General features: G+C 45.7%; 2 non-coding genes across 2 annotated transcripts; both read left to right on the top strand.

Moving 5' to 3' along the window:
* Window positions 1–1,765: 1,765 nt before the first annotated feature.
* Window positions 1,766–1,844, top strand: LOC119359867. The gene has a single exon (XR_005172699.1). It is a non-coding gene; the product is annotated as a small nucleolar RNA SNORD36 (small nucleolar RNA).
* Window positions 1,845–2,035: 191 nt separating this feature from the next.
* Window positions 2,036–2,110, top strand: LOC119359863. Its single transcript, XR_005172698.1, has one exon. It is a non-coding gene; the product is annotated as a small nucleolar RNA SNORD36 (small nucleolar RNA).
* Window positions 2,111–11,682: the final 9,572 nt, after the last annotated feature.

Here is an 11,682-nt window from a genome sequence, read left to right on the forward strand (position 1 = left end):
AAGGTCTGATCCGCCCTTCCTTCCCCTTTCTCTCCTCGGCCCCGATCCTCTCCTTCATTCCTTGGTTGTTTGATCTGCCTTTTGTGTTGGATTTGAACCGGCAGGCGACCTCCATGGACGACCAGGACATGTGCGACCCCACCCCGAGCCCGACGAGCTCGACGAGGACGTCGTCGAGTCCGACCTCCACCTGGATGAGGACGGCGAAAACCCTAGCCGCCGGCCATGGCGACCGACGGTGATGTGGTATGGATCCCTCCTCCCCTTCTCTGATACTTCTACTTCTCTCTCCTTCTGACCCCCATCCTATCTCTTCTCTTCTCTGTAGGTGAGGTAGCAGCTATAGCCGACAGCCAAAGCAAGGCTTCTCTAGCAAGGTCTACTGCTTCTCCATCAGTAGGGAGAGGCGGGGGCCTCCTTCTCGGGCTGCTCCGACCCTGCCGGCACCGATGCCGACGCCATGGAAGGTCCCCCTCCCCCTCTCCTCTACTCTCTTTGTTTGGCTCTTTGTTCTAATACGCCATGGATTCCGTTTTTTTGTTCTTTATCTCCTTCCGATTTAAACAGCAGCACCAACACATTCTATCATCTACAGTATGTGGTTCACTAGTTGGATCTTGTTTTGGCTTTGGTTTAAACATGAGCATGATCCAATGCCTTGTAATTAGGTGTATCATTGTACTGTTATGTGAATCAAATTAGGTGCCTGCAAGTCTGGTACCATGTGTCAAAATCCTCCAAATTGGATGGGTTCTCTTCCTGCTACACCGGCATCTTTAAAAAATGAACAGTTTTGCACTATGTACGGGGCAAAGCCAGCAATATGGCAAGATTTGGCGCCCGCCACACCTAATATTTGGTGCAAATAATCACTCATGTAGCACGTGTTTGATTTTAGATGAGTCCCGCGTCCATGCCAGTGTACTGGGCTGACTGCTAGTTTGTCAATGGATAATGAGCCGTGCTCCTCGATGGCTAATGGTGTGGGCATCTCAACGTGGCTTGAGTGGACTACACATCAGCACGTAATAAAATTGCTAATGATTATATAATTCTTGTACCTTGATTCAGTCCTCATGATGTTGTCGATGCGTGTTGCTGCTTTATACATGTTTAATCAAATCTATCAAGCAACTGTTGTCATGTAATGCTTGCTAATCTAGTTGTGTATTACCAGTTCAAGTTGTTTAGTATATATCATCTCCTGTTTTGCTACTAAACACCTTCAACTTAAATGTTGAATTGCCTTGTACACATAATTGTTTGTAATCTAAGGGAAAGCCCTTAATAGTCAGCTGACTATAAATATATCAACATCTCGGTGCGTCCTCCTCCTCGGTGGTGCTAACGCCTTTTTTGTTTTTAGGATTAAGAGGGTTTGGCTATCTGTGAGACTATGACATAGGGGATTGACGTTGTCTTTGGTTCTTTGTTGGTGCAGATTGTGTGCTACCTCCACTCACGCTACAAGGAGGGGGCGTCCAACACCTGCAATAAGAATGGTTGGCGTATGGAAACTTGTCTCACCACCATGCTAGTGATTGTGCTTGACAGTAGTTGACATGCTCTATTCCTGTAAGTTTTGCTTGCTGTCAAAGATGGTGTGTATTGTACACACCCCTATGTGATGTATGCACTTCACATGCATTTTCCCCATCTCCCACAAACCGTAACATGCTAGTTGTATGTGCTGCAGCAATTCTTGCACTTGATTTCAAATCGTTCTCTGCTCTGTGTGTGCACGTGTGTTAATGATGGATTGGCTGGTTAGATGATGCTACAACAACATATTCCCGAGATTCTCTTTGAGAATACAAAATTGAGGTTTTTAAGACTGATGGCCAGCATGTCTAATGTTTGTTTTCATCCATACACTTGCTCCTTCCAGTAGGCATTGCAAGTGATATGTTCAAGTGTAGTCCTCTGGTCACATTTTTTAACCAGTACCATATGATTGTAGCATACTACTAGTTTTAGTCATTTAACATGTTAATTTACCTAGAATGATGAAGTAGTTGCACTTGGTAGATGGGCCGAGCAAATGATGATTCATATGATTATTCTGATACATTTGATGTTTCAAAATCAAGCTTTTTAAATCTGATACTCAGCCCACCACAAATCAGTCATCTGCTACCCTTGTAGTGCTGTAGTTTCTTATGATGATTTGAAAGTAAACAGAGTGTAACTATGTTATCCTGTTTTGGTAAAATAGGTACCAACACTTGGGATCGGTTTGAGATGCGGGTGCACAAGAGGGCGTTCGACCTTGTCAACCAGAAGGTACCCGCCTCCCTGTCTGCTTGATCCCATTTTTTTCCTAGTTGCCGTGTATGGGTCGTACAGGTCCTGCTCGTCAGTGATCTGATGATGGTGTGCTGAACATTTAGACAACTGAGGCTTTCTGGTTGTTGATGATCTAAAATCGAGCTTTTTGAAACTGATGCCTAGCATGTCATCAACGTACCGCTTTGTTCTTGTGTCTAGAGATGTAGTTATGTTAGTGTGGTACTGTATAATGTAGAGGAGTTACATATACATCATTTGTCAGCTGAGCATATGATGTTAGCTTTATATTTTGATCTGTTGAACTGTCCCAGATTATGTCAATTTGTTGCCAACCAGGTAGAGTTAAAGCAACTCATTTGCTTTTTCCTCACTGCTTTTACTGTCATGTGCTGCTCTTACTATATGTAGAACCTGTTGCTGAACTGAAGATGCTATTTGCTTCACATTTTTGTTTGTTGAACCGTCCCAGATTATTTGAATTTAATATGAACCTAAGAGTTAAATAAATTGTATGGGAGGCATTAACATACACTACAGGAATCAGCTACTTTGCCGTCTGCCACGGCGGACGGCAAAGGCATGAATGGCGGACGACAAAGGCCTTTGCCGTTAGCCGCGGACGGAAAAAGGCTCTGGCAAAGTAGGCTACGGTAAACAGCTACTTTGCCGTCTGCTTCCTAGCGGCTAACGGCAAAGGCCCTTTGCCGTCTGCGGTGGACGGCAAAGAGAGCGGACCGCAATAATTGCGCTGTCAGTCCGTTAAGTGGCTAACGGCAGGCCTTTGCCGTCCGCCGCTGACGGCAAAATTTCTAGTGTCTTTGCCGTCCGCCGTATGATGTCATCTACACGTCACTACATGGCAGGTTCTTTGCCGTCTGCCACTGATGGCAAAGTGCAGGTTCTTTGCCGTAAGCCACTGATGGCAAACTGACCAAATGGGTCAGCTCCCAGGAAGCACAACTAGATGCCACGTGTCTTCTTTGCCGTCCGCGGCAGACGACAAAGAGCCCGTTGCCGTCGGTTGCAGACGGCAAAGAGCCTGCATATTGGCTCTTTTATCTGTTTTTTATTAAATCCAACAATTTTCATCACAAATATATCTGACATATATAGATATATTGCAAAAGGCCATTACAGAGCAAACATATAAGATATCCAACACATAACTTCATCATCCAACCATATATATTACATGCATAGTTCCATCATACATAACAAGTTCAACATAGAGGCATCCAACCATATATATTACAATAGTTTCATCCAACGATACATGCATAGTTCAACGATACAAAAGAAACAGAGAAAGGGATAAGGAGCACTCCATCTATGCAAGCTTTCGTCAAGTGAATGAAATCTGCAAAATGAAAAATAAGAAAGTTAGAACAAGAAGAGTAGAACAAGAAGAAGACTAGAACAAGAAGAAGACTAGAACAAGAAGAGTATGTCATTTATGAGCTAACTTACGTGAAATGGATCATATATGAGCTAACTAAGTTGAAATGGGTCATTTATGAGCTAGCTAAGGTGAAATGGATCATTTATGAGCTAACTTAGTTGAAATGGGTCGTTTATGAGCTAACTAAGGTCAAATGGATCGTTTTTGAGGTAACTAAGGTGAAATGGATCGTTTTTTTAGCTAACTTAGGTGAAATGGATCATTTATGAGCTAACTTAGTTGAAATGGATTGTTTTTGAGCTAACTTAGGTGAAATGGATCATTTATGAGCTAATTTAGTTGAAATGGATCTTTTTGAGCTAACTTAGGTGAAATGGATCATTTAAGAGCTAATTTAGGTGAAATGGATCGTTTTTTAGCTAACTTGGTGAAATGGATCGTTTATGAGCTAAATTAGTTGAAATGGATCGTTTATGAGATAACCTAGGTAAGATGGGTCATTTTGGAGTTAACCTAGGTGAAATGGGTCATTTTAAAGCTAACGTAGGTAAAATGGATCATTTAGGAGCTAATCTAGGTAAAATGGGTCATTTTTTAGCTAACTTGGATGAACTGGATCATTTATAAGCTAACCTAGGTAAAATGGGTCATTTTAGAGCTAACTTAGGTAAAATGGATCGTCTATGAGCTAACTAAGCTAATTATGCAATTTTTGACATAAGTAAGCTAAGTACAGATCGTTTTAGAGCTAACTTAGGTAAAATGGATGGTTTTGGAGGTCAGTAAGCTTATTAAGTCATTTTGGAGGAGAAGAAGCTAAGTCTAGGTCATTATGGTAAGCATTGGAGGAAATAAAGCTAAGTCTAGGTCTTTATGCATGTGTTAAGCAAAACACTAGATAAACTTACCAAGATCCAGGAGGTGTAGGAGCGGGGTGGCTCGTGTCGGTAGCTGGAGAAGGATCGTGCGATGCTTGTCTGGAGTTACGCTGCACCAAAGATCATTTCCAATGTCTTGTTAGCATGATGACACTCAAATGTTAAGACTAGCAAGTAATGTCCATTCAAATAAAACTCGCCATGGTCCCAGGAGCAATCACTGGCATCGGCGGAGCGGTCTGACCTGTCTTCTCGCACACAGACTGCACATTTGGCTTTGATGACTCAGTCATACTAGTTAGTAATGAGACAAACACTACATGAATGTTTTGGCTAATCTGCAAAAGAAACTTACCACAAGGAGCTCGTACATGGCCCTTGCCTGCATGTCATTCCGTGCCCTCTCCTCCTCCATCATCTTTGTCGTCCTATCCTCCAACTCCCGCTGCCTCTCCGCCGCCTCCGCCAGAAGTTTCTCCATTCTATCTCTCTCACTCTGTATAGCAGCCTGCAACACCACTCACATGACCATTTGTAATCATTGATGGAAGCGCACACAATGTAATGGAGAAAGATAACTGAGTACGTATCACTAACCTTGATGGCGAGTTGCACTGGCCGTTCACGAGGCCTTATCTCAGGAGCGGAGCACGACTGGCACGCCTTGATCTCCGGGAGAGTGCTAGGACAACGGATAAGTCCATCTCCAATGGCTATGGAGCCATGGGACCTCCCGCCACCAGATATCATCAACAGCTCTGGATCAATGGGACCCTGGCTCGGGTTAAAGTCCTCCCCTTTCCTCGCCTTCCCCTCATCTCTATATCTCACGAGCTTGTTGTGGGAGGAGATGTTGGTGAAGTTGTTTGCATCATCGAGGTCAGACTGAGAGAAAGCCTTGACTTTCTTGAAAGAGGCAGTGTGGGCCATGGCATACAGGTCGTACACCTCTGGCACCTTATACGCCTTATTGTAGCGTGCCTGAAAGAGAGAAACAATGAAAATTAGTAATTAAAGGGCTCAAGCTAGCATGATGAATGAATTGCATGAATCATGAAGCAAACCACATACCCAGTTGCGCCCGAACTGATATAAGTTGGAGCTGCCTTGATGGTGTGGCACACCTTCCATTTGGGCACGTTTGTCCTTGGCCTCGTTGTGGAGGGCTAGCCATTGTTTTGAGCACCACTCATCGACCAACACCTCCCAACAGTCCATCCGATCCGCACACCATCTCGGAGGCGCCTAAGTTAGCAAATAGAAACTTGAGCGCTATGGCTAAGAATTACTAAATGAAGGAACTTAAGTAGAGAAGGCCTTAAGAATTACCTTCATGTACTGCTCCTTACTCAGGAACTTATCGCGGCACGCCGGCTTGGTCTTCTTGATACCACGCAAGGCGTAGTAGTCTCGAACAGCCTGCACCCGAGCCTCGTGCCGTAAGTTCTGGAGTAGGCGCTTGCAGACGTTCTCGATAACATGTGTTGCGTCCTCCTCGTATCCCTCCTCACACCTGTAGAATGTCTGCAATCAAATGAGACAATATTGATTAGTACAATTAATAACTAGCTAGTTGAAGATTTTTAAATGTGTAAAGGATAAATTACCCAGAACTTTCTGATCACCATGTCTGCCCTCGTGTCGCACACGACACCGTCGATAATCTCATCCGGCGGGGCCAGGGCAGCCACGTAGTGCTCCCAGCTCAATCCAAGCTCTGGAAGCCGACCCTCACCAGGCAACGTGACAAACCCCGGGAAGTTTTGCCGGCAAAGAACTCCAAGGACGGAGTTGGGCCGGCGGACACTATGATGGTGGTCCCAACCCCTGCAGCATGACAAGGCCAACGCATTAGTTATTTGAAAAAACGTGAATGCACAAGGTACAAAAATATTAAATGCACTTATGTACCTCTCCCCATCAGGGAAAATCAACCACCTCTGCTCGCGGGTCACCGGCACGGACGGGAGCCGTGTAGCACCACGCTGGTAGACGGTGCCCCCCTCCTCCTCAAGATCAGTCGGCTCCCCGCCATCATCAGCATGGCCACTCGGCTCCTCGGGCTGATCCGGCCAGGTACCCCATCCGGACGTGTGCTCCTTCGGGGTCATGTGGGCCGAACTCTCGTGGGCCGAAGGCCAGTCGACCCGAGGCTCGTGGGCCCAAGACCCGTGGACCAGAGGCTCGTGGACCGGAGTTCATGTAGCCTCCTCCTCGGACGAGTCCACCCTAGCAGTCACGTGCTCGGGTGAAACAGCTGGGGGTGGCGGCGAGGAAGGCGCCGTAGCAGTCACCCTACCTCCTCTCCCACGACCACGTGCCCCACCTCCTCTCTTCCTACCTCATCCCCTGCTGGGCACCGCGGTCGACGAAGAAGGGACCGGCGGTGTGGCCATACTGTCCAGCAACGCTCGGCGGAGAGGTGCGTCTGGAATGGAAGACCTCAGACCACGCTCCCGACCAGCGCCCACCATCTTTCAACACCTGCCATGACAAACAGTAAACGAAATTAGTACAATATAAAAAAAGACCGACATGAATAATAATATGTGTATCACTTAAGTGTATCATCATCAAGTACAACATAAAAAATGTAATACCTGACACTACTAATAATCTCGATCAGTATCATCAATAAATGCATAATCATCATCATCACTATAATCAATGAAGGGCTCATAGGGTTCATTGGCATCAACATGTGCAAGGACACCTTGACGTAATCGGTCAAGCATTGACAGGTTATCCGCAGCAGTAACCTCTTCTTGTTCCGGCTCTTCTTGTTCCTCCTCTGGGGTGATGTCGGATTCATTGTCGCTGTCTACTTCAATATTTTGGGGTGAAGTATAGCGGTTCTTGAAACGCTTTTTGGAAAGACGTGTCTCTTGGAAGAATTCTCCTTCATATGTGTCTGGGTTAATGTGAGGTTCATAATCCTCTTCCTTTGGGGGAGAAAGTCTAGCACGTGGCGGCACTTCATAAACGACATCCCAACCATTCAGATTTGGATTAGTTTGGCAGGCCCACGGTAGATAGAATACTTGGGTCGCCTGTTGAGCCATAATATAGACATCAGGAACATCTAAATGAGTGCTTTGGTTGATTTCAACTAGCCCTACATGTTCATGAGTCCTTCTAGTCTCCTTCGGCTGAAACCAATAACATTTGAAGACTACGACATTCGGTGGGTTTTCACCATAGAACAGAAGTTCATAAATTGCTTTAACTCTCCCATAATACTCGGTACCTCCTTCGCTGATAGCAGATACACAACAATTTGTTGACTTTCGGTCGGCCATAGATAGCTCTTTGCCATAGGTACGAAAGCGATACCCGTTGATGTCGTACTTGTCAAATGAACGGACCTTATAGTCAAAACCATTAGCGACTTGTCTCAATTCGGTGTCCATAGACTCTGAATTAGCCTACAAGTTTAATATGAAAGGATTGTTGCATTATGCACAAATTAGCGAATGAAATGAAATTGTCTAATAGAAATTACCGTTTGTTTGAACCAAGAGATGAAACCGGGATAGCCACCTCCTTGCTTTGCGAGAAGCTCATACTCTTCGACGGAATCCTTTTGGATCTCCGCTCCATACGAGAATATGGCGACGTATCGACTGTATGACATATCCAGGAATAAGAGTAGTTCAAAGGAAATAGAAGTTGCGAAACAATGTACCGAGAACTTACTCGATGTACGGCCGCACTTCTATCAGGTTGTTGAAGATATACAACGAAATGGTCCGCCATTCTTTGATATCCAAAGATACCGGATGTGCAACACTAGCTGGTGCGAGATTCCCTTTGAATAGGCTGAGGTTGGATCCACCCTTTTTAGGCTCGTCAGCATTGTACCAAGGGTTCGGATTATGCAAATGACGATTTTTGGCTTCGTAGTGCGCTGTTACGAAGTTTGCCGCCTCCTCTGTGATGAATGCCTCAGCCATCGATGCTTCAATTCTACGTTTATTTTTACATTTTTCTCGAAGCGTCTTCTGCATCCTCTCAGTTGGGTAGCACCAACGATTTTGCACGGGCCCCCCCAATCTTGCGTCGGTCGGGAGATGCAAAATCAAATGCTGCATTGGATTAAAGAAGCCCGGTGGAAAGATGTTCTCTAACTTGCAGATCAACTCCGGCGCCAACTCTTCCATTTCTTCTAGCACGCCAGGCGATAGTTCTTTCGCACAAAGAACACGGAAGAAATAGCTGAGTTCTGCCAGTACTAGCCATTCATCCTCAGGGATGAAGCCACGCAACATCACCGGCATTGCCCGCTCAATCCATATGTGCCAATCATGACTCTTGAGACCAAATATCTTCAGTTTATCAAGATTAGCTCCATTCTTTTTATTCGCTGCATACCCATCGGGGAACATCAACTGCTGTTGCACCCACAAGAGAATTTCCCTCATAGCTGGCCTTCCAAGATTGAACCATGCCTTTGGCTTCGTCCAGTTCTGCTTTCCTTTCGGTTCTTTCATGTTTTGTAACGGCCTATCACATAGCGCCTCCAGATCGACTCTAGCCTTAGTATTATCCTTTGACTTCCCATCTATGCCGAACAATGTACCAAAAAGTGCCTCGGCGATATTCTTCTCAGTGTGCATCACGTCGATGTTGTGTGGGCAAAGGAGGTCTTTGAAGTAAGGCAGATCCCATAAGCATGTTTTGTGAGTCCACGCGTGCTTAGTATTATACCCCTTGAAGTACCCTGGACGTTGTGGATCTGGCTCGAGAGTGTTTAACTGATCCAGGGTTTGTTGGCCTGTCAATGGAGGTGGTGCAGAGTTTTTGACAACTCTACCCCTGATGAAGTTCTTCTTGTCTTTCCTGAACTTATGGCGAGGATCCAGGAACTGTCCATGCATGTCGAAGCAAGAAAACTTGCGACCGGCCTAAAGCCAACGAAACTCAAGAGCTCCCTTGCATGTGGGGCACGGGAACCTTCCATGCACACACCAGCCAACGAATAGCGCATACGCCGACAAGTCATGCGTCGAGTACATGTACCAGACACGCATTATGAAGTTCCGTTTGCTAAAGGCGTCGTATGTCTTGAACCCATTATCCCTGGCTTCTTGCAATTCGTCCTTAAGAGGCTGCATGTACACATTCATATTTTTGCCCGGATAGTTGGGTCCTAGAATTATCAACATCAGGAAAATGTTCTTTCTTTGCATAATCTGTCCGGGGGGGGGGGGGGGATTGAGTGGAAAGACAAATATGGGCCAACAACTGTATTGGGCTGCCATCATACCAAACACACTGAACCCATCCGTGCTGATGCCGACTCGAGGATGCCTCGGATCTGCCGCTTTGTCAGCATGTAATTCATCAAACTTTTTCCATGCAACACCATCCGATGTGTGTACCATCATCAGATTCCCATCTGCATCTAGTTCGGTTCTTTTGCCTGTTTTGTGCCATGTCATCTGTCTGGCCATCTCTTCGACCATGAAAAGACGTTGAAGTCTTGGTACGATTGGCATATACCGAAGAACACTAACGGGGATTTTGGTCTGTGTCTTCTCACCCATACCGTTGTCTACCACAATATACCTGGAAGACTTGCAAATGGGACAATAGTTCAAGTCCGCATAGTCAAGCCTAAATAAGGCACATCCTTTCTCACAGGCATGTATCTTCTCATAGGGCATCTTCAGTGCACGGAGGATTTTGTCCGACTGGTATAGGTTTGCAGGCATTACATGGCCTTTGGGTAGAAAGCGTCCAAATACTGTCATAATTGCGTCATAGCATTCTCTGCCCAAGTTGAACTGAGCCTTCAGAGCCATTACTTGTGAGATGGCATCCAACTGACAAAGCTTAGTGTGCTCGTGGAGCGGACGTTTCGAAGACTCCAACATTTCATTGAAGGCCTTTGCAGATTCCTCCATCTCCTCCTTCGAATCCCGAGCATCATCATAGCCTTGCACCATGTTTTCCATCCCGGTACCATGCTCGTCGGTGCGACGACGATCCACCTCAGCTCGGTCACGTTGGGCAGACTCACCATGAAATGTCCACACCGTATAATCGGGCGTAAAACCACTCTTCTGTAGGTGTTTGCCCATTTCAGCCTCTGTCTTCTTTTCCCAATTGCCGCACCGGAAACAGGGGCACCAGGTTTTCTTTTGGCCATTTGCAAATGCGGCTTGCACAAACCCCTTAGTTTTTGTGAACCATTCAGCGCTCCATTTGTTCTGACCAGTGTGACCGGTATACATCCAAGCACGGTCACTCATCTTGACTTTCAGAGCTACTGGACACACAACAATTATATATGTAATTCACCATGTATATATTCATCAGTTGATCTACTTTGTCAATTTTATTACGTCCATGCAACCTACACTCTAATAGGTAATGATAGGTCCTAATCCCACCCGTGTATGTGTAGATTGGGTTCATTTTCCCATGCTATGCTCCAGATCCGACTCAAAATTTCGGCAGCACCTCCCCGCTGTTCTGCTGATACACATCTCTGCAATAAACAGAGAGGATGTGTACCCGGAGAACAACAGGGGAGGCACTGACGAAATATATGCGTCGGATCCGGAGCAAAGCATATGGGAAAACGAACCCAATCTACACATACTCGGGCTGTCCATGGATAGCGTTGGACAATTCGCAAGAATCAAGGTTATAAATATGCAAATGCATGCATATTTATAACTATGACGCTTTCGAACGGGAGACACATATTGGTTACGCATACTGATGATTCAAGACACATATATAGCTAGCTATCAAGTTTCATCGAAATAGATCAAATAATTAATGGGGGAGGAGGACTTGTCATTTGTGCTCACCCACGAACGAAGGGGCAGAGCTCGTCAAACGCACGGCGAGGTCGTCGAACACCAAACCTCGCAGCGATGAAACAACTGCACATTTAAAACTACACGATCAACACAATTATATATGATGTTTTTCATAACAAAATCGAAAAATATATGACCTAACTAATAATTCACAAATATATGACCCCGTCGGCCTCTGGAAGGCCAAAGAACACCTTTTCGGGAGGTGTCGGTGGTCGGGGTGTCCTGTCGGTGTCGGGGTGCCGTGTCGGGGTCGGGGTGCTGTTTCGGGGTCGGGGGGTCG

Source organism: Triticum dicoccoides, chromosome 2A, assembly GCF_002162155.2.
Source record: "Triticum dicoccoides isolate Atlit2015 ecotype Zavitan chromosome 2A, WEW_v2.0, whole genome shotgun sequence".
In the NCBI taxonomy this organism is placed as follows: domain Eukaryota; kingdom Viridiplantae; phylum Streptophyta; class Magnoliopsida; order Poales; family Poaceae; genus Triticum; species Triticum dicoccoides.